Here is a 25,744-nt window from a genome sequence, read left to right as displayed (position 1 = left end):
CATGAAGTGGACGGCATATATATGCATGCTTGGCCAAGGGTTTCCTCTACTTGATTTTCGTTGACTACGGGGTTCTAACGCGCGTTCACTACCCACACTTAACTGCCGTTCTCTATTCTTGAGGATTTGAAATCCCATTTGTTTTCTATTACTACCGCTTGGAAAATCTTGTATTCAAACGATGGGCTTACATGGGAGCTCTAAAAGCTAGACGCAAGATTGGACTTCCCAAAGATCACACCAACATACACATGATCCACCGTTGGCTTAATTTAAACCAGGACGGATACCATGTAGCTTAACCGGAAACTTGTGGAAAAAACAAAATTTTAAACTAAAAAAACTACGGTGCCCGCTCAAGCAAAATATGCTTCTTTTTTACAACTACTTAAAAATTACAAGATTTTTGAAGGTCATAGGTCTTTTGTTTTGGATCAACAAGAAAAAATTTAGTCTTAGACACTTCTCAGTCATGCCAACCAAAATGGCATGCCTCATATATCAATCACACTATATAAAATGACAACAAAATAGTCTGAATCATCTATCGGTCACGCACGCCAAGCAAAACGATATGATTTGCCTATAAGTTGCATCAAATTAAATAGCGTGGCACAACCTCACACGTGGAAATTGTTCATAGAACCAAACACTATTGTGTGTATTAGGTCAGTCTCAACGTGAGTTTCATAGATATTAAATAAGCTGATGTGGCATAGTTTAAAGGAAGAGAGAGATGAAAATATAGTTTCATGGAATGAAATGAGTTTCATGAGAGATGAAACTTGTTTACATTGTTTTCAATACCAGGGAGTCTTAGAAACAGAGCCACAAAACTCCGACTGAGAATGTCTTATTAGTCATGTCGTTTGATAATTTTCATTTGCCACACTATTATTTTTTGCAGGTGGCTATTTTCTAAAACATTAATTGGACACTTCCTATTAAAATATTAGTTATTTTAAATAAAAAATCATTCTGAGGCAGTATAAAAGAGCATTTGACATTGACCAGTCAACACACTGACTTGCATCGCTCTGCCAAGCAGCAAGCACTCCCACTCTCCTAGTCCCTGTCCCGGCGTCTCCGAGCCTCTCCCTCATCCGCTCCCCTAACCCGCCGCTCGCTCGATCGCGACCTGCCGGCGGTAGTGGCGGAGCCAGGATTTCATAGCTGGGTATTCCGCGTACATAAAAAATTTCGATACAAATGTGCAATAGTAATAAGCAAAGTACAACATCTGAATATAGTGGCACATAGCCATTGTCTCTAATAATTAAGAAAAATTACAAAACATCAAAGCTACTAAAATAACTCTAACTCTACGGTCCCCTTTTTGGAATTGATTAATGATATCATCATCTTTCACTTGACGGAAGAATTCCCTCTCAATAAATGTGACCAAGTAATTGTTCAAATATTCATCACCTATTTTATTCCTTTGCTTGCTTGTTCTTCACATAATTCATCGTGGAAAACACTCTTTCAACACTGGTAGTGGCTACGGGAAGAATTAGCACCAACTTAAGAAGCTTGTAGACAACATAATATCGCTCATATCTTTTTGTGCTAACAAGCATAACTGAAAGCTCACATAGGTTCTTTAAATTTTTAAACCTTTCATCTCTACGCACATGAGAAATGTACATAGTGAGCTGATATGGAAGTTTTGTCAATTCATCAGTTGTGAAATCCTTAGGATAAAACTTTGTAGCAAGTCTAACCAACTTCTCTTGATCATAAGCAGCAAATAAATCAAGTGGACTGAAAGCTGCCATGCAAGAAAGTTTCTGTGTTTACCTCATCAAATCTATCGTTCAGCTCTCGAAGTTGCCTATCAATAATACTCACAAACATATCAACATGGTAGTGATGATAATTTATTGCGCCATTATAGAACCCTCTTTTAGGTCTCCCAACAAGATAATAAGGACCCTCCATGTCAGCAACTTTGATCTTGTGCTTTATACAAAAAGAAGTCACTTTTTCAAGAAAACCAGTCCATCCACTATCTTCCCGCAAGCACTGCAAATGAAACTTTGTAAGATCAACAAGCTCCATAGCATTGACAATATCTTGATCTTTCTTTTGCAAAGCTCTACTCAAGTCCTCGGTATAACCAAATATTTCTTGCATCAAGTGTGCCATGAATACAAACTCAAATGACCAAAATGATGTCAACATAGTCATAGCTGCTTGGGCCTCCGCTGTAGTATCCTCTTTTCCAATCTTGATCAGAACACGCCTTATTGCAGGATACATAGAGATAACATGATTCACGGTTTTGTAGTGAGAGCCCCAACGAGTATCACATGGCCTCCCCAAACCCATTTCTTGATTCAAACCCCTCCCGGTTTCTACTTCCTCTAAGTCCAATGCATCAATTAGTTCCTCAGCTTGAGCTATTCGAATCATTGTCATCTTTTTACATGAATTGCCAAGAACATTTAACAAGATAGCAAGCTGTCCAAAAAACCAAGTGCAATCCCCACTCTCTTTAGCAACATCAACAAGAGTTAATTGTAGCCAATGAGCAAAGCAATGAACATAATAAGCATAAGGAGACTCATCCATAATTAGTTTCTTCAGCCCATTAGCATTACCTCTCATATTGCTAGCTCCATCGTATCCTTGCCCACGAACCATTGCAACAGTCAAATTGTACTTCATAAGCATATGCTCCACTACAGTTTTCCTGCTAGCCAGTTTAAAAGCCCAAGGAAATTTCCTTTGTTTAGTGACTCTTCACTTTCATCATGCCCTCTAAATGCCAAGCCTTGGTGCAATAGAAACCTCAAGCACTTGAGTGTCCATGTCAAACGGAGTGTCGGGGACCTAATACCGGGGTACCCTAGAAGGTGGAACCAATAACCATCGAACGTTAAAAACTTCTGGACGGACAAGGGCGCCACTATGTTCCTTGCCCGAATGACGGGAGTTTGGTTCCGCCTCGCCCGACGCCTTTGGGACAGCTCCGCCTCGCTCGAGGGCTAAGGGCTAGTCTCTGCCTCGCCCGACGACTTTTGGCCAGCCTCGCCTCGCTCGAGGGCTAAGGGCTAGTCTTAGCCTCGTCCGATGCCTTTTGGCCAGCCTCGCCTTGCCCGAGGGCTAAGGGCTAGTCTCATCCTCGCTCGACGCCTTCGGGATAGCTCCGCCTCACCCGACACCTTTGGGCCAGCCTCGCCTCGCCCGAGGGCTAAGGGCTAGTCTCTGCCTCGCCCGATGGCTGAGGGATAGACTCCGCCTTGCCCGACCCTTGAGGGGCGGGTTTGGTCTCGCCCAAGGAATAAGGACTGGTCTCCGCCTCGCCCGACGACCGAGGACGAACCTCGCCCCACTCGATGTCTAAAGACTGGTTTCGTCTTGCCTAACAACTTCTCCCCGTTCCCTCATGATGATGGGTACAGGGCAAGACAAGATGTTCAGGTCAACCACGGCTTCAAGGACCATACCCTGCGCCCTGGCAGGAAAGGTACTGCCAGGGAACGATGGGACGGGTGCTTTAGACCCTTCTGGGCGTAACAGAGCCTGAAAAGTATTGTAGGTGCGTGCTCTTCGCCCTATAGAGTTGTAGGCGCCGCCTTCAGCTCTGGGACACAGAGCCCGACGAAGATATACGACAACCACTACGCTCTAGAAAAGAATCCGTGACCTCCACAAATGATGGATACGCCGTCACCACGTTATGGTCCCAAGGGAGCGGCGCCCGCTTCCTGCCCCCTCGGGTTCACTAGAGCGGAGCGCACGCTTCAGCCTCCGGACGCCCTCTCCAATTGGACGACCTTGCCCACAGTGCTACTCCGGACCCTGACCCCGTGTCCCTCCGACAGAGACTCATAGGAACCAGAAGGCGTGTGGAGCAAGACTGGGCAAGGCTCATAAGTCAAAACCGCTATACCAGAGTCCATACCCTGCGCGGGGCAGTACTCTGTAGCCATCTTGACATTCTACAGAGGCATCGACAGTATTGTAGGCGCTTATCATCTTTTCGCACCACCAGAATGGGCAACAAGACTAGGTAGACGTGAGCAACCAGTCAAGGTAGTATACGCACCCTAGCCCTCTCACTTGTAAGAGCCGTCCCCTTCATCTATAAAAGGGGATGCGCTTCCTCTAGAAAGGAGGACTTTTTACGGCACAATACACAACACACACAGTCAAGCTGCTACCAAGCTCTTGGCCTCCTTTCGACCCTTCCATCAGAGACTTGGGACTAGTCCCTCTCGATCGTTTGTACCCCTACTATGAACCATTTTCGATGCTAATAACATGAGCAACAACAAACTAGACGTAGGGACATTCAGCCCGAACCAGTATAAATCTTGTGTCCTTTAGCGCACCATCTGAGCGCAATGCGCATCACTATAAATTTACTTGCCGATGCTGGTACGAAATACCGACAGTTGGCGCGCCAGGTATGGGACTTTGTGCGTTCCAAATCAGGCCTCGGATGGCTAACCATGCAATCAGCTGGGTCCCGAGCGCACATGTGTGTTTCGGCGACTTGGATTTCATTGTCACACTGGGTGGAGAGCTGGCACTGGCCCACGCGGCCGTCCAGTCTCTCCCTCCCGTCAACTTCAGCTACCGGAGACTTGAGGGCCAGCCCAGCGTCTCCCTTGGGCCCCAGCCACCCAGGAAGGCCCCATGCCACATCACCCACTCACTCTCAAAATGCTCCACATGGTGTGCCTCGACAGCGTTGTCGTTCGGCCTCCACAACGCTGCGGCAACCACTGGCCACCATCTGGCACTACACATGGTTCAGCCACCTACGGATAGCGAGTTCGTGGGGGTAATCGAACATGATCCGGAGACACTCTACGGGCTCCTCACGGAGGAACCAGAGTCGTCCTCCAGCTCTGACTCCAGTAGGGGGAGCCATCACCCTTCCCAGGAATGCTTCATGACGCAAACCGCCCAGGGGCACGTCCAAAGCATCTCCGGAGAGGAGACAACCCCAACAGGCAACCCCGATGCCAGGACCGAGGGGAGGCGGCGGCTCCATCTCACGTAAGGATGGAGCAGCTAAGAGCACGAAAGCTAGAGATCGATGACGCCGGACAACAGCTTGTCTGGGAGTACCGGAACATCGATGAGGAAATCAAGAGTCGCGGAGACGGTGGGCACGCACATGCCTCGGCCCGTGATGTGCACCAGAGGATCCTCACCGACGATGGGACTCTCCCTCACTTTGCTCGGGCAAGCCAGAACATCGCCGCCCGCGATGGCCTTGTTTCACGGCCTCCCATTGGCCGCGACGTCCGAGGATCACCGGGCCCACCGAGAGATTCGTACGTTGCTCGAGCGCACGGTAGCACAGCAGGCGGAAAGCTCATTGTCTCGGCGACGTGAGCCCAACACCAGCCAGCGCATGCCCTCGGTATGCTCCGCCAAGGACAGGTCCGTTCACCAGACACCGCTAGGCGGCAGGCAGCACTCTGCTATCTTGGTACATCAACGTCTCGGCCACAACCGTGATGTGCACAGCACCATCGACGCCCGCAGGCGTACCCACGGCGATGGAAGGGAAGGAGCCCATCGCGGCTATCATCCTCGACGCGGCGGACGCTACGACAGCAACGAGGACCGGAGCCCGAGCCCCGGCCTACCAGGCCCTCGGGCCTTCAGCCGATACATCTCAACGCGTGTTCCCCCCGAGGTACCGACCGCCCACCAATATCCTAAAATATTCTGGAGAAACGAACCCCGGGCTTTGGCTCGAAGACTATCAACTTGCCTGTCAAGCCGGTGGTGCAAGTAATGACAATTTCATTATTCGCAATCTCCTGCTATTCTTGGCCGATTTGGCACGAGCGTGGTTGGAGCACCTACCATCCAACGCCATTCAAAGTTGGGCGGATCTCATGGAGATCTTTGTGGGGAACTTCTAGGGCATGTACAAACGCCCTGGAAACCCATGGGACCTCAAGAACTGCCGCCAGAAGGCCGATGAAACCCTCCGTGGGTATATCCGGTGCTTCTCCTAGCAGTGCAACGAGCTCCCTAACATTGCCGACGCCGACATGATAGGAGCCTTCCTATCTAGGACAACCTACGAATCCCTGGTCCACAAGCTGGGGCACAAGGGCCTGTGGACCACCAAGGAACTCTTGGACATCGCCACTAGCCACGCCTCAGGAGGGGAGGCGGTCGGAGCCATCTTCGACTGCCCCGACAGCAAGGCGAGGCGGGACAAGGACGTCGGCGAAGGCACCTCCGACCGTCCCGCCAAAAGGAACAATAAGAAGCAACGGCGCGACAACTCACTCATGGCCGCTGCCGACCGCAAAGGTGGCCGAAAGCCCACGGAGGGCACTCCAAACCACTTCGAAAAAATGCTCGAGGGGCCATGCCCAAACCATGCTTTCCCGACCAAGCATCTATACAAGGAATGTGGCCTCATGCGCAAATACTTGTCCGGGGGCCTCAACAAAGGGGCAGGGGAAGGAACTTGCCCCTAGCACAGATGACGCCGAGGAGAAGGATGATGCCTTCCCGACTCCGAATGGTGCCCTCATGATCTTCGAAGGATCAGCGGCCTATGACTCCAAACGCCGCTAGAAGGTCACGCACCGCGAGGTCTATACAGCTGGACTGGCCACGCCTGCCTTCCTCCAATGGTCAGAATCCACCATAACCTTCGACCAGGCCGACCACCCGGGCGCTGTCCCACACCCGGGAAGGTACCTGCTTGTGGTCGACCCGATCGTCGGCCCAAAGCGGCTCACAAAGGTATGGATGGAGGCAGCGGCCTCAACATCATGTACGCCAAGACGCTCGACGAGATGGGCGTCGACCGAACAAACCTCCGCCCCATCCGAGCACCTTTCCATGGCGTCGTGCCTGGTAGGCAGGCCATGCCAATGGGCAGATCGATCTGCCCATCACTTTTGGGGATCGGTCTAATTACAGGACTGAGACCCTCACCTTTGACATAGCGGGGTTTCCTCCAACTTTCCACGCCATCCTGGGACGACAGTGTTACGCAAAGTTCATGGCGATCCCCAACTATACATACCTTAAGCTAAAAATGTCGGCCCCCCGTGGGGTCATCACCATCGGCACCTCCTTCCAGCACGCTTAAGAGTGCGAAGTCAAATGCTGTGATCACGCCTCCGCAGTCGTCGCCTCCAAAGAACTCGCCACCCTCAGGGAGGAGGTTGCTGAAAAAATGCCCGACGCCAAGAAATGACCGGGTCGTTCGAACCGACAGAGAGCTCCAAGGAGGTCCTCATGGACCCTAGTAGCTCCGAGGCTAAGAGGGTATGCATTGGTACTGCGCTTTCCTCTGAATAGGAAAGCGCGCTCATCGACTTCCTCCATGATAACAAAGACATCTTTGTGTGGAACCCTCGGATATGCCAGGCATCCCGAGGGAGGTCACCGAGCATACCTTAAAAATCCACCTAGGCTCCAAGCCGGTGAAGCAACGCCTGCGCCGCTTCGACGAGGAAAAGCACAGGGCCATCGGCGAAGAGATAGCAAAGCTGTTGGCTGCTGGGTTCATCAGGGAAGTATACCACCCAGAGTGGCTAGCAAATCCCGTTCTTGCACGAAAGAAGAGCGAGAAATGGAGCATGTGTGTCGACTACATGAGCCTCAACAAGACGTGCCTAAATGACCTATTTCCATTGCCACGCATTGACCAAATAGTTGATTCCACCTCAGGGCGTGAAACCCTCTGCTTCCTTGACGCATACTCCGGCTACCACCAGATCGCGATGAAAGAGTCCGACCAGCTCACGACGTCTTTTATCACCCCCTTCGGATCGTTCTGCTATGTTTCAATGCCGTTCGGTCTGAAGAACGCTGGGGCAACTTACCAGCGCTGTATGCTCAATTGCTTCGGGGACCTCATCGGGCGGACCGTTGAGGCCTACGTTGACGACATCGTAGTTAAGTCCAAGCGACCGACCACCTTGTCACCGACCTTGAACAAACCTTTGCAAACTCTGGGCAAACGGCATCAAACTCAATCCCGAAAAATGTGTTTTTGGGGTCCGAGGGGCATGCTACTTGGCTTTATTGTCTCCGAGCACGGCATCGAAGCCAACCGGAGAAAATCAACCATCACAAAGATGGGCCCGATCCAAACATAAAGGGGGTTCAGCGATCACAGGGTGCCTTGCCGCCCTCAGCCGATTCATTTCACGCCTCGGCGAACGAGGACTCCCCCTTTATCGACTCCTGAAGAAGCCGACCGCTTTGAGTGGACGCCGAGGCTAGGAGGTGCTTGACATGGTTAAGCAATTTCTAACTAAACCCCGGTCCTAGTCCTCCATGCAACAGAGAATCCCTCCTACTGTACATAGCGGCCACCACACAAGTGGTTAGCGCCGCCTTAGTGGTAGAGCAAGAAGAGGGGCACACCTTCAAGGTACAGCGCCCTATATATTTCATCAGTGAGGTGTATCCGACTCCAAAACCGTACTCCCAAATCTAGAAACTCCTCTACACCGTCCTCATCACCAAGAGAAAGCTATGCCACTACTTCGAGTCACACCTTGACAGTCGTGACATCTTTCCCCCTCGGCGAGGTCATCCGTAGCCAGGATGCTATAGGAAGAACCTCAAAGTGGCGCTCGAGCTAATGGATCAGGGCATTACTTATGCCCCCCCAAACAGTGATCAAATCCCAGGTGCTGGCTGACTTCATCGCGGAGTGGACCGAGGTCCAGATGCCACCAGCAGTCATCGATCAAGAGTACTAGACGATGTACTTTGATGGATCGCTGATGAAGAAGGGCACCGATGCGGGACTAGTCTTCATATCTCCCCTCAGGGTCCGCATGAGGTACATGGTTTGGCTCCATTTCCCCTCATCAAACAATATCGCAGAATATGAAGCGCTCATCAATAGCCTACGAATCACCATGAGCTGGGCATCCGATGCCTTGGCGTCAGAGGCGACTCCCAGCTGGTCGTCAACCAGGTCATGAAGGAGTCAGCTGCCACGACGCCAAGATGGAGGCATACTACCAAGAAATCTGACGGCTGGAGGACAGATTCGATGGCCTCAAACTCAATCACATCCCAAGGCGCCTCAACGAAGCAGCCGACACGCTCGTGAAAGCAGCATTCGACCGAGCCAGTCCCGGCAGGCGTCTTCGCCAGCGATCACACAAACCTTTGGTACACTACGTGGGGTTGGAACAGGCCAACGATGGCCCATCTAGTCCGACCCATGGGCCGATCCACCAACTGCTCCACCCAACCCGAGGTCATGGAGCTTGAAGGGACCCAGCAGTAGAGTCGACCCTCCCAATGACTGGAGAACGCTTTACCTCGACTACCTCCTCTGCGACATACTACCAGCAGACAAGATGGAAGCCCGATGGCTCGCACGTCGCACCAAGTCCTTCGCTCTTGTAGAAGACGAACTCTACAAACGGAGCCACACCAGGATCCTATAGCTCTATATCCCTAGCGAACAAGGAAAACTTCTGCTGAGCGATATCCACGGTGGGGTCTGTGGTCACCATGCCATGCCAAGGATCTTGGTTGGGAACGCATTCCAATAGGGCTTCTACTGGCCCACCGCAGTAGCCGATGTCGAGCAAATTGTACGCACCTACGAAGGGTCAGTACTACGCTCGTGACTCACCCGTCCTGGCCCAGCGCCCAGGGTCGATCTCATGCCCCCCTCCCGTTCCTTGTGGTCTAGGGCTCGACCTGGTTGGGCCACATAAAAAGGCCCGGGGGCTTTCACCACCTGCTTGTCACCATAGACAATTTCACCAAAATAGATCGAAGCTCGACCAATCTCCCATATCAAATCTGAACAAGTTGGTGCTATTCTTCCTCGACATCCATCCACCATTTTGGAGTACCGAACTCCATCATCACAGACAATGGCACGCAATTCACCGGTAGGAAATTCATTTGATTCTACGATGAACAGCATATCCGGATCGACTAGGTGGCCGTCGCGCACCCCCGACGAACGGGCAGGTTGAGCGCACTAACAGCATGCTCCTACAGGGCCTCAGCCTAGATCTTCAAACAATTGACAAGTTCGGCGCACGCTGGGTTACCGAGCTCCCAGCGTGCTCTAGAGCCTAAGGACAACTCCCAGCCGGGCCATCGGCTACACACCCTTCTTCATGGTTTACGGTTCCGAGGCCGTTCTCACCAACATACCTTGACTATGGAGCGCCAAGAATCAAAGCATACGACGATAGGGGCCGAGGCGTCCCACCAAGACACCATGGACTAGCTAGAGATGCCCGCAACATGCCCATCCTCCGTTCAGCTAAGTACCAGCAGGCGTTGCGAGGTACCACAGCCGACGGGTGTGGGGTCTAGCCTTCAACGTCGAGGACCTTCCATCCCCCCTTGTGGTAGAGCAACAAGGACCGCCACAAACTCTCCCCGCCCTAGGAGGCCCTATGTCAGCACAGAATACTTTGCTCAGGCGCCTATCGGTTGAAAACCATCAACGGCGAGGTCTTCACCAACGCCTGGAACATTGAGCAGCTATGTCGTTTTTTACCCTTAAATAAACACATGTTTCTTCTTATCATCTTTGTATTTCAAACCCGAATCTTTAGTGACATCCGACCCCTGCAAATTGTGATGGGGCCGACCTCACTCGGGGGCTGATATAAGTACAAGTACGTTTATCTTGCAAACACTTCTTGTATTATCTTTGAAACTTTATCTAAGTTTTCCTGATCTTCTCGTAAACAAGTCCTAAGGACTAAGATTTCGGAACAAATTCGAGTACAACTGGTAGGACTCGGGAGACCCATGCCCCAGCGGCTACAACCTCTTGCTCGCCAGCATGGCAAATATTCACACCCACTCCTAGCTTTCTTCAACTTGGGCCATGGGAAGGTTGGAGGCACCGAAACCTCTTCTACAAAAAGAAAACTGAATAGCTGATTTGCCCGTAACAAAAATGAAATTTGATCATTTTTGCATAAATTAAACCACTTACAAAATGATTTCAATCATGCAAAGACTAGTGTCTCCTAAAATCCAAAGGACTGTTCACTCGGGGGCTCCCCCAAACTTATTCAATTACCTTCTCTGCTAGCTTTACTACGAGTCTACTGCGGCCGCCGCACCGAGCTCTCCATCGGCAACGTCCGGCATGTACACGGGCCAGTTCATCTACTCGGCCGCCGCCCAAGCTCTCCATTGGCAACGCCCGGGATGTCCATGGGGCTAGTTCGGCTACTGGGTCGGCTGCACACCACGCTCTCCATTGGCAACATCCCTCGCGTCATGGACCTTCGAAGGCATCTGTCATCTCAACGTTCGAGCACCGCGCCTGTGAATTGGTGCCCCTCTGCTGGGACGTTCAGGAACTACGCCATCATCATCAGCCCCAACCCCAACAACGGTTGGGGCAGAAAATGCCTCCCGCTGAAGGAAGCGCGACCAACGTGGCAAAATCAACAACGCTCGTCGCCCTCCGCGCCTCTTCTCCTCCGACAGCGGTGACCCCCCTCAGCACAGGCGAACCATTCCATCTCATCTATGTTGGATACCTCCAGCTCGAATCACGCTCTGGACACGGTGGACCTGTAGTTTATCTCTCCCTGCATTACCCTCTCTTACTTAGGAACCATACATTCGGTGGAAGGAAGGAGAAGAGGTGGCGGTTCGAAGGCTGGCGAGAGGTTCAGTGAGAACTCTTCCCCCCCCCTATTTAAAGAGGGGGCTTGCAGCTAAGGAAGGCGAAAGTGTTTGGACAAAAACTCTCTGCCTTCCCCTATTCATACAAATGCGAAAATCAATGCTGACAGAAATCTGAGATGACATGCCAAAAATGACGGGACGCGCTCTGATCGATGGGACGCCGCCTGGTAGGACCAGGGACGACCCAACAATGGAACCTCCTTCTAGGGGAGCCCAACGGGCCCCCTGGGTCGATCGGTCGGCCTAGGCAAAACAATGAACGAACGACCGACTGTAAGATAAGCACCCCTGTTTTATTTACTTTGAGTGTTGAATTCTTTACCGAGCTTCTGACCCCAGCAACGGCAGGGACACAAACATCGCTTGGGGGCTGCCGAGGGTGCATGTTTGTTTAAACACCCTCTTAGCCCGATCCCTCCTTACATTTGGGAAACCAAAAGCACGGCGTGTGGGAATACAACAATGAGTACAACTGGATGAACCACCGGACCCTACACTTCGTCGGCTACGGAGTCTTTTTGGTTCACCAGCATAATTGTGTTCACAGTTCCTCGCACTGCTAGCCTTAGCTCCCACCTTCCTAAAAGGACTTTGGAGGGGTCCACCTATAGAGCCCCCCTTTGGGGGGAAGCTGGCAGATCACTTAAAAATCAATCGCAAAAACAAAAGTCACTCGTGCTACCAAGGTGACGTTACCGACCCCGCCTTTATTTCGATTAAATTTTACGTTCAAACATTGCATATGCAAAACATGGCATCCCAATGCTTCGTGTCACGTCACGAAACGACAGTCGCCTCATTCGATATGGGTGGCAGTAGGCCGAGGTTCAAAGGTCGGCCCACGAAGAGCTCGAGGCCGCCTCGTGCCAAACAGAGCTAGGGAGAAATAACTGAGACGAGCCCCAGTGGCCCTGCCCGACCCCGCTCAGAAGCGGATAGGGACGTCTCAACCTTTTCTCATTCGACTCTAACCCCGAGCCAAACCCATAGAATCTCCATCGAGGAGAGGCCATCGGGCCACCTAAGCCTATCGAACGGCTTGGGCATCTACTGGGAGGCAGGTTAAGAAGTTGTGGAATGCCACCAGAGGGCTCTTCCGACCCCATCAGCAAATGATGGACCCGGATTCCACACGAACGTACCCGTTAGTGAGCTCATTGAGCACAACACTCGAGCCACTGAGGCAAGTGTTGTCTACTCGGCCCCTCCGATTACGAAAGTCGAGGATAGGGTAACACGCGAATTACGATCGACCCCTATTAGACCCTGACAAGGCCCGGGGGCTCGAGCCACTTAATACAGGGACACAGGTTCGAAGGCCCCCCTTGCCGAGCCCATAGAGTCCCCATTTGGGGATTTCTGTTGGAAGGAAGGAAGGGGAATAGTGGAACGCCATCCGAGGACTTTATCGACCCTGTCACAAAAACCACAGAATGGGATTCCATTTGAACGCTTCGGTCTCCAATAACACCTGACCCCAGTGAACGCAAGGGGTCGGACCTCACTCGGGGGCTGGTAAAGGTACGGCTACCTCCCTTCCTTTTTTCAAAACAATCATTACATCAGACTCCCTCCTCGCATCAAGACCAGCGGCAAGATTCGGGGGAATAGATTGGTAAGACTGCAAAAAACCAAATGACTAGACGGCTATGGTATGTTTTGCTCAAGCAGCACAACCCAATTTTTTCCCCTGAAAGCACCACCGGCCCTACGGCCTTAGACAAAGGGAAGGGTCGGATCGAATAAACACTCTTTTTGATTGCAAAAAGGGAAGAAGGTGAAATCAAACAAAACGAAATTACGAAGCAAAATCACAAACTGCTTCTAGACTCGAAAGTACCAAAACTTGTTCACATATTACATATAAGTGTTGTTCAAATTTATTCGACTAACTACTTCCGCGAAGGGAGAACCATTTCTTTTAGATTATCCGCTAGGTTCTTCGCAGAGGAGCCACCACTTTTCTCAATCGCAGTCCAGCTCATCATCCTCATAGGTAGGCGGGAAACCTTCGCTCATCACACTCCAGGTTTGATCTCCTTCTCGTATGAGCATGGGCGACGTGAAGGCCTGGGGTGATCCCGGCGTGAAAAGCACTCTCCTCAAGCTGGCCCACCCGAGTCGGATACTAGCGGCACGGGCCACAAAGCGAGCTGGGTCCCCCTCCTCTTGTGCCACCTGCAGGTTTGTCATAGACCACCAGAACGGCGGGGATAGGCGATCATACTCATACACCTTCAGCTTGGAGAAGCCCCACACCACCTCGGCAAGATCGGTACGCAAAACCGCAGAAACTTCCTCGGTATCACAGTCAGTCGGGTCACCTCGACTCCAAGATCCGCCTGGCATGCCTTGGCCTCCCGACGCGCTTCGTCGCGCTCTCGGATGGTCCGAATGATCACCGCAGCATCCTGTTGTTTGCCTTCTCCTACAATGTCGCGGACCTCTCCTAGTTAGGCTTCAGCTTGAGGTCCCACTCATGTCTATAGCTCCGCCAGGAGCTCGTCGACCTTCTCACTAGCCGCGGCATTCTTCTGCAAGCAAGCTCGTCTCGCTCCTATTCGAGCCTGGCGATCTACTCCTCGTCCAGCTTTGTCCTCGCCGACAAGTCCTCAAACATCCATGGGCCTCCTCCGCGTCCTGACGCGCCTTGGCCTCCTCGCTGCTGGGTGGCAGCAAGCTCGCGCTCCACATCTCCTCGCAACCGGGCCTCCTCGGCAAGGCGATCCCATTCCGCCTTCTATGCATGGAGGAACTAGGATTTTTCTCTGACTATGAGCAACAATGACCTAAAAAGAAGACCGTAGCAAAAATAGCGAAAACACGAAAGTACTTGAAGAAGGATGAAAACGAGGAAGAACGAGCAGATACCTGGCTAGTAGGAATGACAATTTCACATAGGGCCCCTCTGACCTGGTTCAGGGCATTCATCATAGTCAAAAGCCCAAAGGCGAGACTCTCCCACTCCATGCTCTCGGCATGGTCCTCGAGCGTGAAAAGAGCCGACGTTGGGTCCTGAGTGGCCATCCACTAAAGTGGCGGCTCGCCCCGCGCGGGAAGCGGCTGCCTCCCGACAAAGGGGCCTGGGGCGACTCCCTCCGGGTCCTCCGCACCACTGCCATGATGCCCGAAGACCCTCCGACCGGATCCTCCTCCATCTAGGCCGCTTTGAGCGCCATGGGCGGATCCACCTGGGCCCCTGGTGGCGCGGACTGCACTACGCCCTCGGACACCACCGTGGCTGCGCCCGGCTGATCCTGGCTTGGCACGGTCATGACCATCTCCACCGGCGATATGCGACCCTCGGCCGGTGGTGCCGCATCCACCACGGAGGATCCCACCTGCTCGGCGGCCACCAAGGGCGCAGGCGCCGCCGTCGAGTCGGCCAACACGGCCGCAGCGTCGTCACCACTCCTGCCCAAAACAGGAGCAACATCGGGCGACGCCGCCCATCCTGCCTGATGGGCAAGGCTCTTCTTGGGCGTCGGCCCCAGAGGGCAGCCCGTCCGCAATAGTCTACACAAAGGAAAAAGGTATAAAGTCAAAACAGAAAAATGAAATGGAAGAAAAACAGGGGAGTCAATGGCTTACCACGACACCTTCGGCCGGTGGGAGCGCTTTGGGGACAAACCCCCAGACCCCTGCCCCGACTCATCAGGACGGGACCACTTCAAACCTGCCCCCTGCCCCTGGGTAGGGGAGCTCATCTCCCTCATCTCTGAGGTTGTGGCCGCAGAGCCACCCCTCTCTATCAACACCTCGGGCTAGGTGGTAGATCCACCCACCTTCGCCCTCTCGTGGGATGCGGCAACAGGACCGCCCTCCTCCATCAGCACCTCAGGGACCTCCTCGGATCCAGCCACCCACCGATCCTCTACCGGCACCCCGCGCGAAGCGACGGACTCTTCGGCTCCAACCTCCGCCAACCTTGCAGACTCACTTCCCTCCGTGCGGGACGAGGGGGTTCCTGCACAGACGGAGGGGCATTGGGTCACGAGCATGCCCTCATCCTCTAGGAACACCCCAATCCACATTGGCAGCAACCTCATCAACATCATCATCGTCATCATCATCGTCGTCATCACTCTTGCTTACTTCCTCTCCTCGATCCCCCGTGCTTCCTGCTTTCCGCCGCTCCTCAGCTTTCTTTGCTCCCTTGTCCTCTTTTCCCATTTGGCCACGACGCGATTTGTTGCCGCCGCCACGACCCGAATCCTTCGGGCAGTAGGGACTAGGCAGTCCTTGAAGAATAGCAGTCCTCAGCTGGTCCTGCCATCCAAGGGTTTGTATTAAAGGATCAGAAATTCAATCGAAAAGGAGGGCACGGGAAGGAAAGCTTACAATTCAAAGAACCTAAGTTCTGATCGCATTGGGGGGATGCCCTGGCACCAGATACATAGGTTCGAGGGCAGAGCCAGAGGTGTCCTTCATAGGCTCCATCGCTTCCACTGATACGCTATGCCACTTTAGAAGGAGCAAGCGCTCATCAACAAGCACCATTCCTTCGAACGACTCTTCGGGGACCATCCGGTACAAGGGAAGCGCGCGCGCCATTAGCGGTGCCACCCTCCTCGCATGGTAGGCACCAATGATCCCCGACCCCTTCATGCCCCAGACCTTCAGAGCATGAATGGCGGTGAGAAGGTCGGCAAGGTGTTTCTTCTCCGGAGTTGGACAGCCCCACTGCCACGACTCTGGGGCCTCATCGATAAGGCGCCCAGAGTACTTCAGCAATGTGGTGCTCAGGTCGTCCCTGACGTAAAACCACTGCGAGTGCCACCCCTTATTTGAGGATGACAGACGCATCAGTGGGTAGTCCCTCGATCGGGTGGGGCGCAGATGAATGCTGGCACATCCCATCGGCATGCTCACATCCTTTCCCCCGATCTTCCTCTTCGACAAACTGACGGTGAAAAAGTGCCACCACAAATCGAAGTGGGGATCGATCCCTAGGAAACCCTCACATAGGGCAACAAACGCCGCCATATGTTGGACACCATTGGGGTAAGATGCTGCAACTCCACTTGGTAATAATCCAACAACCCCCGAAGAAATCTATGCACGGGTACGGCAAATCCCCGCTCATGAAAGATGGCAAAAGACACGATGTACCCTTCAGGGCGGCACTGACTCACTCTACATCACTGGGCAACAGCCACTCCCCGTTGGTGGATAGCGGTGCGAGGAGAGGCCACGGCGGGTGAGGCCCTCCAAACACCCGAGAAGTAATGCCGGATCTGCCCCACAACTCCATCGAAACGCCGGGGGAAGGTAGGTGCGAACTCAATGAGGGCAGTGGGCGTGGACGCGAGCTCGACGGTGGCGGTAAACCGGATGCAAACCTAACAGCGGCAGCAGTCCTTGGCGTGGGAAGATAAGGCGATTGGCGGCGAAAGCTGTGGATGCAAAGGCGAGGAAGCGAAATACGGAACCTTAGGGGTGAACCCCGTGGTTTATAGTGGCGACGGATGCGAGAAGGGCAACCGTCCACCTCGATCTCCGGGATAGCCACGCGCACCATCATTCACTTTCGCGGGACAACAGCTCGCCCACGATCCCTATCCTCTCCCACCAAAATCGGCGCTGGACGGTTCGCTTTCCCGAAACGACTGGACTCTTTTTCCCACAAAGGGGACGTGGACCAGAAAAAATCCTCTCACTAAACCCATCTGGGCCCATAATGACCGGAGGTCGGCCCAACCTTGGGTCCCAGAGCAAAGGGCCGTCCCAACGAGGGATAGGCCCGCAAACTACCAGGACTCAAGGACGCAAGCATCACCAGGCCTCGATCCGTAGTCGGGTCCCAGCCAGGCCGACCTGAATAAAATTCCCACAAACGGAATACCACGATTCCCTTAAAAATATCCAGTTGACGAAAAACCAAGTCTTATAGCCTTACCCACGAAGAGTCCGATACTACCCCTACCCCCGGGCGACTCTACTCGAATCACCCGGGGGCTTGAGGGCTACACCCATCAGGTGCGCTCAACGCGCACCCTCTGGCAAAGTAACACTCCGACAAAATCGAAAACACCCCCCGAGCGAACCTCTACTCGGAAAATCACCCGGGGGCTCGGGGGCTACAACCCATCGGGTGCGCTCGCGTGCATCCTCTAGCAAAGTAACTCCGATGAAATCGAAAACACCCACCCAGGCGATTCTATCCGAATCACCTGGAGGCTCGGGGGCTACTGTCGGGGAAACCTAATACCCGAGGGTACCCTAGAAGGTGGAACCAATAACCATCGAACGTTAAAAACTTCTAGACGGACAAGGGCGCCGCTACGTTCCCTTGCCTGAATGACGGGAGTTTGGTTTCCACCATCGCCCGACGCCTTTGGGACAGGCTCCGCCTCGCCCGAGGGCTAAGGGCTAGTCTCTCCACCTCGCCCGACGCCTTTTGGCCAGCCTCGCCTCGCCCGACGCTTTTGGCCAGCCTCGCCTCGCCCGACGCCTTTTGGCCAGCCTCGCCTCGCCCGACGCCTTTTGGGCCAGCCTCGCCTCACTCGAGGGCTAAGGGCTAGTCATCCAGCCCTCGCCCGACGCCTTCGGGATAGCTCCGCCTCGCCCGACGCCTTTGGGCCAGCCTCGCCTCGCCCGAGGCTAAGGGCTAGTCTCCCCCTCGCCCGAACGGTTTGAGGGATAGACTCTGCCTCGCCCAAACCCCGAGGGGAGGGTTTGGTCTCGCCCAAGGAATAAGGACTGGTCCCTCCGCCTCGCCCGATGACCGAGGATAAACCTCGCCCCGCTCGATGTCTAAAGACTGTTTTGTCTTGCCTGACAACTTCTCAACGTTCTCCCCGTTCCCCTCATGATGATGGGTACAGGGCAAGACAAGACGTTCAGGTCAACCACGGCTTCAAGGACCATACCCCTGCGCCCCGGCAGGAAGGTACTGCCAGGGAATGACGGGACGGATGCTTTAGACCCTTCCGGACGTAGCAGAGCCTGAAAAGTATTGCAGGTACGTGCTCTTTGCCCTGTAGAGTTGTAGGCGCCGCCTTCAGCTCTGGGACACAGAGCCCGATGAAGATATACGACAACCACTACGCTCTAGAAAAGGATTCGCGACCCTCCACAATGACGGATATGTCATCACCACGTTATGGTCCCAAGGGGAGCGACGCCCGCTTCCCACCCCCTCAGGTTCACCAGAGCGGAGCACACGCTTCATCCGCCTCCGGATGCCTCTCCAATTGGACGACCATGCCCACAAGCGCTACTCCAAACCCTGACCCCGTGTCCCTCTGACAGAGACTCATAGGAACCAGAAGGCGTGCGAAGCAAGACTGGGCAAGGCTCATAAGTCAAAACCACTATACCAGAGTCCATACCCTGCGTGGGGCAGTACTCTGTAGCCATCCCTGACATTCTACAGAGGCATCGATAGTATTGTAGGCGCTTATCATCCTTTCGCACCCACCAGAATGGGCAACAAGACTAGGTAGACGTGAGCAACAAGGCAAGGTAGTATACGCACCCTAGCCCTCTCACTTGTAAGAGCCGTCCCCTTCATCTATAAAAGGGGATGCGCTTCCTCCAGAAAGGAGGAGGACTTTTTACGGCACAACACACAACAACCACAGTCAAGCTGCTACCAAGCTCTTGGCCTCCTTTTGATCCTTCCATCAGAGACTTGGGACCAGTCCCTCTCTCGATCGTTTGTACCCCTACTATGAACCATTTTTGGTGCTAATAACACGAGCAGCAACAAACTGGACGTAGGGATATTCAGCCCAAACCAGTATAAATCTTGTGTTCTTTAGCGCACCATCCGAGCCCAACGCGCATCACTATAAATTTACTTGCCAGTGCTGGTACGAAACACCGACACGGAGCTTATACAGTGCTTTATACCATGTGGGTGTTTGAAGCAATAGATTCTCGAATTGATGTTGTAGGTGTAGTGAACCTATCATATTTTTCCTGAGCTTCATTATAAGCACTATTGATAGCTCCCGTGTGTTTTTTCAATCTTGATTTAAGGTTCCAATTTCGCCACCCACCATTCACAAATGTATCTCCACCGGGGCATTTTGTTCTATCCTAAACAAATAGCAGACCAAGCAGAAAGCAGCATCTTTTTCTACACTATACTCAAGCCAAGGATATTCCCTTAAACCAAATACAACAAAAGCGACGTGGATGACCACTTATATCTCTAGACGGAAAATCATGGTTCTTAGGTTGACATGGCCCCAACTCAATGTACCATCCTTCTAACTCTATCTTGGTCATTAACACCATACCTTGAGATGGGTATCCGCTTCCCGGGATCATGCTCAAGTGCTTCCAAATCTGCTCCGACCTCAACCCTCTTCATCAGTTGCATAATCTTCTACAATTGGAGTTGGGGGAACTCTGTCCGTGTCCGGTTGGGGAGCTCAAGCTTCATCATTTGCTTCACCATCATCCTGTGCTTCCACAATTGCTAGCTGCAGATTGCTCTCAGCATGGGACAGGCTCTCAACCTCAACAGGAGGAGGATTTGGTGTGGATGTGGAAGCTGTTTCTTTGCCTTTGCAGCTTTCTCCAACAATGTAAATATGCTAGCACCCTTCTTCTTTCATCTATGATACAAGAATGAAGAATCCAATGCAAAAAAAAAATTAGAAAACGAAATCCTAATTTTAACTCTGAAGAATGGATCTGACACTGTTGTGCTACTGTGCTCACCTTGCTTCACTTCAACGGTTCCGGAGCCGAAGCCGAACCGAACCGTGGCCGTCGCTGGATGCCGGAGCGTCGAGCTCGCCGCTGCCCTCCGGTCGCCGCCTGCCCGCCTCTCCGGAGCCGGGATGCTAGGCCGCTAGGTGCTGGGCGCCTTGGGCTCAGCCCGCGCAGGTCGCGCTCATCGCTCGACCGGACCGCTCGCGTAGCGCCGCAGCCGCAGGGCAAGGGGAACTAGGGAAGGGGCGACGGGCCGACGGCAATAGGGGGAGGCGCCGAGCCGCCGAGGTGCCGCCGTGCCCCTGCTCTCTGCGCGCCTCCACGACTCCACGAGGTTGGTGCGATGCGAGTTGGGAGCGGCAGCCTGCAGCCAGGAAACGAATGCGAGCTTTTTTTTTTACTTTGGTGGGCTGATAGTTGCTGCTTTTTGTTGGCTTTGGGCCAGATTTGGCAATATCTAGCAACTGTACAAGTTATACCTATATGTATGTATGTTTGTTTCCAAAATCTTAGGTATTCCGTGGCATACAGGGGAATATCCCTAGCGCCGCCCCTGGCCGGCGGTGATGCACCCCCGCGCCGCCTCGGGCTGGCACCAGGAAGTCGACCGCGCCGTACGGGTCCTGGGAGTCGCCAATCAGCGCCGCTGTCGTCTCCGCCGCCGGGAGGACCGCCGAGGGGTTCGCCATCGCCGGCGACGGCCGGCTCGTCCTGGGTGGAGACGCGCCCACGACGATGGAGGGTACACCCAACCATCCGGCCCCCGTTTCCACTGCTACCACTCACAATTTTATTAGCACCCAGCGTTGCGCACGATGTTTTTATCTGTAGCTGTGATTTCTCGTCGTCAGGCGCGCGGTCCTCGTGAAGGAAGCCAGGCGGCAAGGCTCTTGATGTGACGCCGCAAGGAGTTCGCGGTGCGGTCCCTGGCGCAGGAGTACGGTGGTGGGGCATTCGCCGTGCAAGGGGTACCGTTGTGTTCTCTAACTACACTGACCCGCGTCTGTACAAGCAAACAATAGGAGGTGAGGAGCTGACCTGAACCTACGCAAAGAATGGGGCATGGTCGGTGTACAACCTGGCATTACTGCTATCTAGCATCTCAACTTACAGACGCACTAACTAAACTCATTCAGTCCAAGTGATTACATAGACAGCGATCGGTTTACAGATGTGCTTTCTAGTTAGTTATAAAAAACAATACAGAATGGCTATTTAGCTTGATGAAATCGGTGCCCAGCTTCCTACGCTGTGTTGTTTGGTCGCCACAATCTGGTGTCATACCCTAGCTCAGGTATGCCTCGTATTCACCGGCCTCGGCCCACCCCGATGGTAGTGGGCTTATATCAGGGTGGTGAGGTACGTACTCTGGGTCCATATCACCAACAACCCCAAAGATATTTTACGTGGAAGGTCCCACAACCGAATCGTAAAAAACTAGACATGTCTAGCAGGAATTTAACGTTGTGCCAAACGGCGCTACCCTCCATTGAATCCAACAACTCGAACCGTCAAATAACTCAAATTTGTCTTCAACTTCAAGCCACGGACTCCCACAAGATAAATACGGATCCTTCGGATGAAAAGAAGAGGAGTTGACCGCTCTGGTGCAAAACAAATCTAGATCACCCAAGGTGGCGGCACTGTCGTGCCCTGTGCATTCTTATTAAAGGAGCAACAGAATTAGTGTCATACATAAAAGGGATATGCCATATAACATCAAAGATATTTTCCTCACAAAAAGTTGAAGTAGAGAGCAAGGCCAAAAGGGCAAGAACAAGGTGCTAGGCCGTTCAATTCGGCTCATAGTCTTTCCAAGCCGCATGTGTGTGTTATCTTCCACCAGCAGGCTGTAGAGACTAAACTATTTGCTGCAAATGTATGTTTTATCTATTATTACACGCAATGCTCTACATGTATTAATGCATACATATGGTTAGCCCATCAGAACACAAACCCGGTCCAACATGTGTATGGTCAGCCTAACATCACAACACAACCCGGTCGTAGATGATACTGTAGATAAAGTACAGTTCACTTTTTACTTGAGGTCGGTGTATAAACCTTAGAATTACTCTAAGTTTCCCATGTCCTTGCCGTAATTGTTCACAACTAGTGTGCATATGTTACACGAGATTATGTGCATGAGTGCACGTGTGTCCCCGATCCAAACACTACCGGAAACGGCTTATTTGCCGACGGCCAGGAGGTTTGCCGATGGCCAGAGAATAAGCCATCGGCAGACCACAGGATTTGCCGATGGCAAAGCAGAGCCATCGGCAAAGATATTTTGCCGACAGTCCAGACATCGGCAAAGACAGGCCATCGCCAAAGCCGATCTTTGCCGACGGCAAAGCCATCGGCAAACCCGAGCCATCGGCAAATACTAATCTTTGCCGACGGCCAGGCCGTCGGCAACGTCCGGCCATCGGCAAATTGGCCCAGGGCAGACGCCGGCCGACGCCGTGGCCCTTTGCCGATGGCCCTTGCCGTCAGGCCGTCGGCAAAAGGGAAGGCTATGCCGACGGCCGCGGCCATCGGCATAGACAGGCCACGTGGCCGCCTCAGGAGCTGCCGGCCCACCGTCTATGCCGATGGCTGGCCATCGGCAAACCTACTTTGCCGACGGCCTTAACATGCCGTCGGCATAGTTTGATTTTTTTTTTGTTTTTTCAGCCCATTTTTTTTTCCTGGTGCCTTCCTACATCAAATATAACCCAACTTCAAAAGTGAGACAATTTTGAGTTTTTTAGCTATATTTCGTTAATTATTTCTGTTTCTTTGTATTTTTCCGGCGACTCCAAATTTGAACTGCAGGTACATGAAATAATGGGATTTTTTTGATTCGAAAGATGGTATTCATGATTCTAGGAGTATGCTGAGTCTGTATCTAGGAGCTCGCATGAAGATGACGACCATGTTGGCGTCGTAACATGGGGAGTTACGTGCGTGGAAAGTATTTTTAAATTATATAAAATCCATACGAAGTCTGAAAATGACGAAACTTGACGAGTTGTGTTGTCATGGCATGTGGAGGCCGTGGTAAAAATTTCAAAAAGTTTCGAGCAAGTGGTGACGTCGGATGGCCAAAACCCATACATCTCCACAAGTACGAAACTTGACGAGTTGTGGAGATGTATGGGTTTTGGCCATCCGACGTCACCAACTTGCTCGAAACTTTTTAAAATTTTTACCACGGCCTCCACATGCCATGACAACACAACTCGTCAAGTTTCATCAATTTCGGACTTCGTATGGATTTTATATAATTTAAAAACACCTTTTCCACGCACGTAACTCCCCATGTTACGACACCAACATGGTCGTCATTTCATGCGAGCTCCTGGATACAGACTCAGCATACTCCTAGAATCATGGAATACCATCTTTCGAATAAAAAATCCCATTATTTCATGTAGCTTGCAGTTCAAATTTGGAGTCGCCGAAAAAATGCAAAGAAACAGAAATAATTAACGAAATATAGCTAAAAAACTCAAATTGTCCCAACTTTTGAAGTTGGGTTATATTTGATGTAGGGCAGGCACCAGGAAAAAAATGGGCTGAAAAAAAACAAAAAAAAAATTCAAACTTTGCCGACGGCATGTGAGGTCGTCGGCAAAGTTTCTTTGCCGATGGCCGGGCCCAGGTAGCCATCGGCAAGGTGGAGGCCTAGGACGGCCCCTGAGGCCGCACGTGATGGTTCTTTGCCGATGGCCATGGCCGTGGCCGTCGGCAAACACATTTTTTAAAAAAAAATTAAAAGGCAAGAGGCCCAGCTAGCCCATCCCAACCCTAACCCCATCCCCATCGCACCCGACCCTAACCCCATTCCGCCGCGTCTCCAATTGCGCCGCCGCCGCCACCACACGCTCCGCCGCGTCGCCGCATCATCCGTCGGCCCGCCGCAGCTCCCTACTCCCGCCGCAGTGCCGCCGGCCCGCCGTGTCCCCGCCGCGGCCCCCCTCCGCCGCGGCTCGACCGGCCGGCGAGGACGCCGCCGCCATGCCCGACCGGTTGAGGAGCTCGGGGCTCCTCTCCCGAGCTCCCCCTCTGTCCCCGCCGAGCTCCCTCTCCCCCCAAACCCAACGGCCCGTCGTGTACCGCGGACCACCGGGCGCCCCGCGCGTGGCTCGACGGCCGGCGAGGACTGCCGCCGCCACGCCCGACCGATGAGGAGCTCGGGGCTCCTCTCCCGCGCCGAGCTCCCCCCTGTCCCCGCCGAGCTCCCTCTCCCCCCCAACCCAACCGGCCACAGGAAGAAGAGGAAGAACAAGGAGGAGAAAGAAAAAAGGAAGAAGGAACAAGGAGAAAGAGAAAGAGGAAGAAGGAGAAGGGAGGAAGGAGGAAGAAGGGAGGAAGAAAAAGAAGGGGAGGAGAAAAAAGAAGGGAAAAAGGAAGAAGAAGAAGGAGAAGGAAGGAAGGAAGGAGGAAGAAGAAGAAGAGGAGGGGAGGGAGGAGGAGGAAGAACCTCGGACGACGACCTTCCGTACCGTTCGTCCACGCCATCGTCCTGCGCGTCGCCGACAAAGAAGGTAAAGCCCCAGGGTTATCGGCCTTCGTGTCGATGGTCGTTGATGGCCTTGTGCCAGATATGGTTGTGTGAGACATCGTGCTCGAAATGGAACGTCGACCATCATGCCGGCTTTTTCTTGAACAGGTTTTGGGAACATCCCCGCACAGGGGAGGTTCTGCCGAAATTTTGTATTATAGTGTTTTTTCTTGTTTTGCAGAGCAGGGCTTGTCGGAGGGGAACCAGAGCACCTCGGCGACCCTAATCGTCGACGGCCCGCTACCCGCTCTGCGCCCCCCCCTAGGTATAAATCACCTCTGTTACTCGCTTACGTTTGCGCATGACAGAGGAGGCTGACCGTGAGTGGATGTACACGGGGTTCAAGACAAGACAGAGGAATGGGTAAAGGGGACCGGTCACTTCCTAGAGCAAGCATTTGGCCCACTGCTAAAGGGGCAATTCGGGTGTGGTGTCCCTGTAGCAAGTGTAAGAACGACAAAAAGAAGAGAGGCGGCCGATGTACCATGATATTTGGAAGAACGGATACGTTCCAAACTATACCCGCTGGATCCTCCATGGGGAATGCAAGGCAGAGCTCGATAGGTCAGGGGTCTCACACACCAAGGGAGCCAGATCCTGCCAGAGTTCATGGAAACATGGGTATTCTTCTATTGATGCATTTGTTATAGCACTCAATTGTCACTACTTGTAACCATGTTTGTGTTTGTCCGCAGTCGGCGACGCATGGTGGGGAGCAAATCAACGAGTTCACGGGGTACGCGCTTGCTCACATCGACAAAGCGAAAGCGCCCACCACCATGTATAGCTCGTCGCTTGGGCCAGAGAAGTACACCAGCCCGGTTGTCTACGACAAGCTCACCAAGTACGCCGCAGCAGCTCGAGAGCGCCATGGCG

General features: G+C 52.9%; 1 pseudogene; it reads right to left on the bottom strand.

Annotated features, from left to right (window-relative positions):
- Positions 1-1,276: 1,276 nt before the first annotated feature.
- On the bottom strand, positions 1,277-21,008 carry LOC136523696 (uncharacterized; annotated as a pseudogene).
- Between the last annotated feature and the right edge of the window lie 4,736 nt (positions 21,009-25,744).

The sequence above is a fragment of the Miscanthus floridulus genome, chromosome 18 (assembly GCF_019320115.1).
Source record: "Miscanthus floridulus cultivar M001 chromosome 18, ASM1932011v1, whole genome shotgun sequence".
Lineage (NCBI taxonomy): Eukaryota > Viridiplantae > Streptophyta > Magnoliopsida > Poales > Poaceae > Miscanthus > Miscanthus floridulus.
This window is presented reverse-complemented; position numbering and strand designations above follow the sequence as displayed.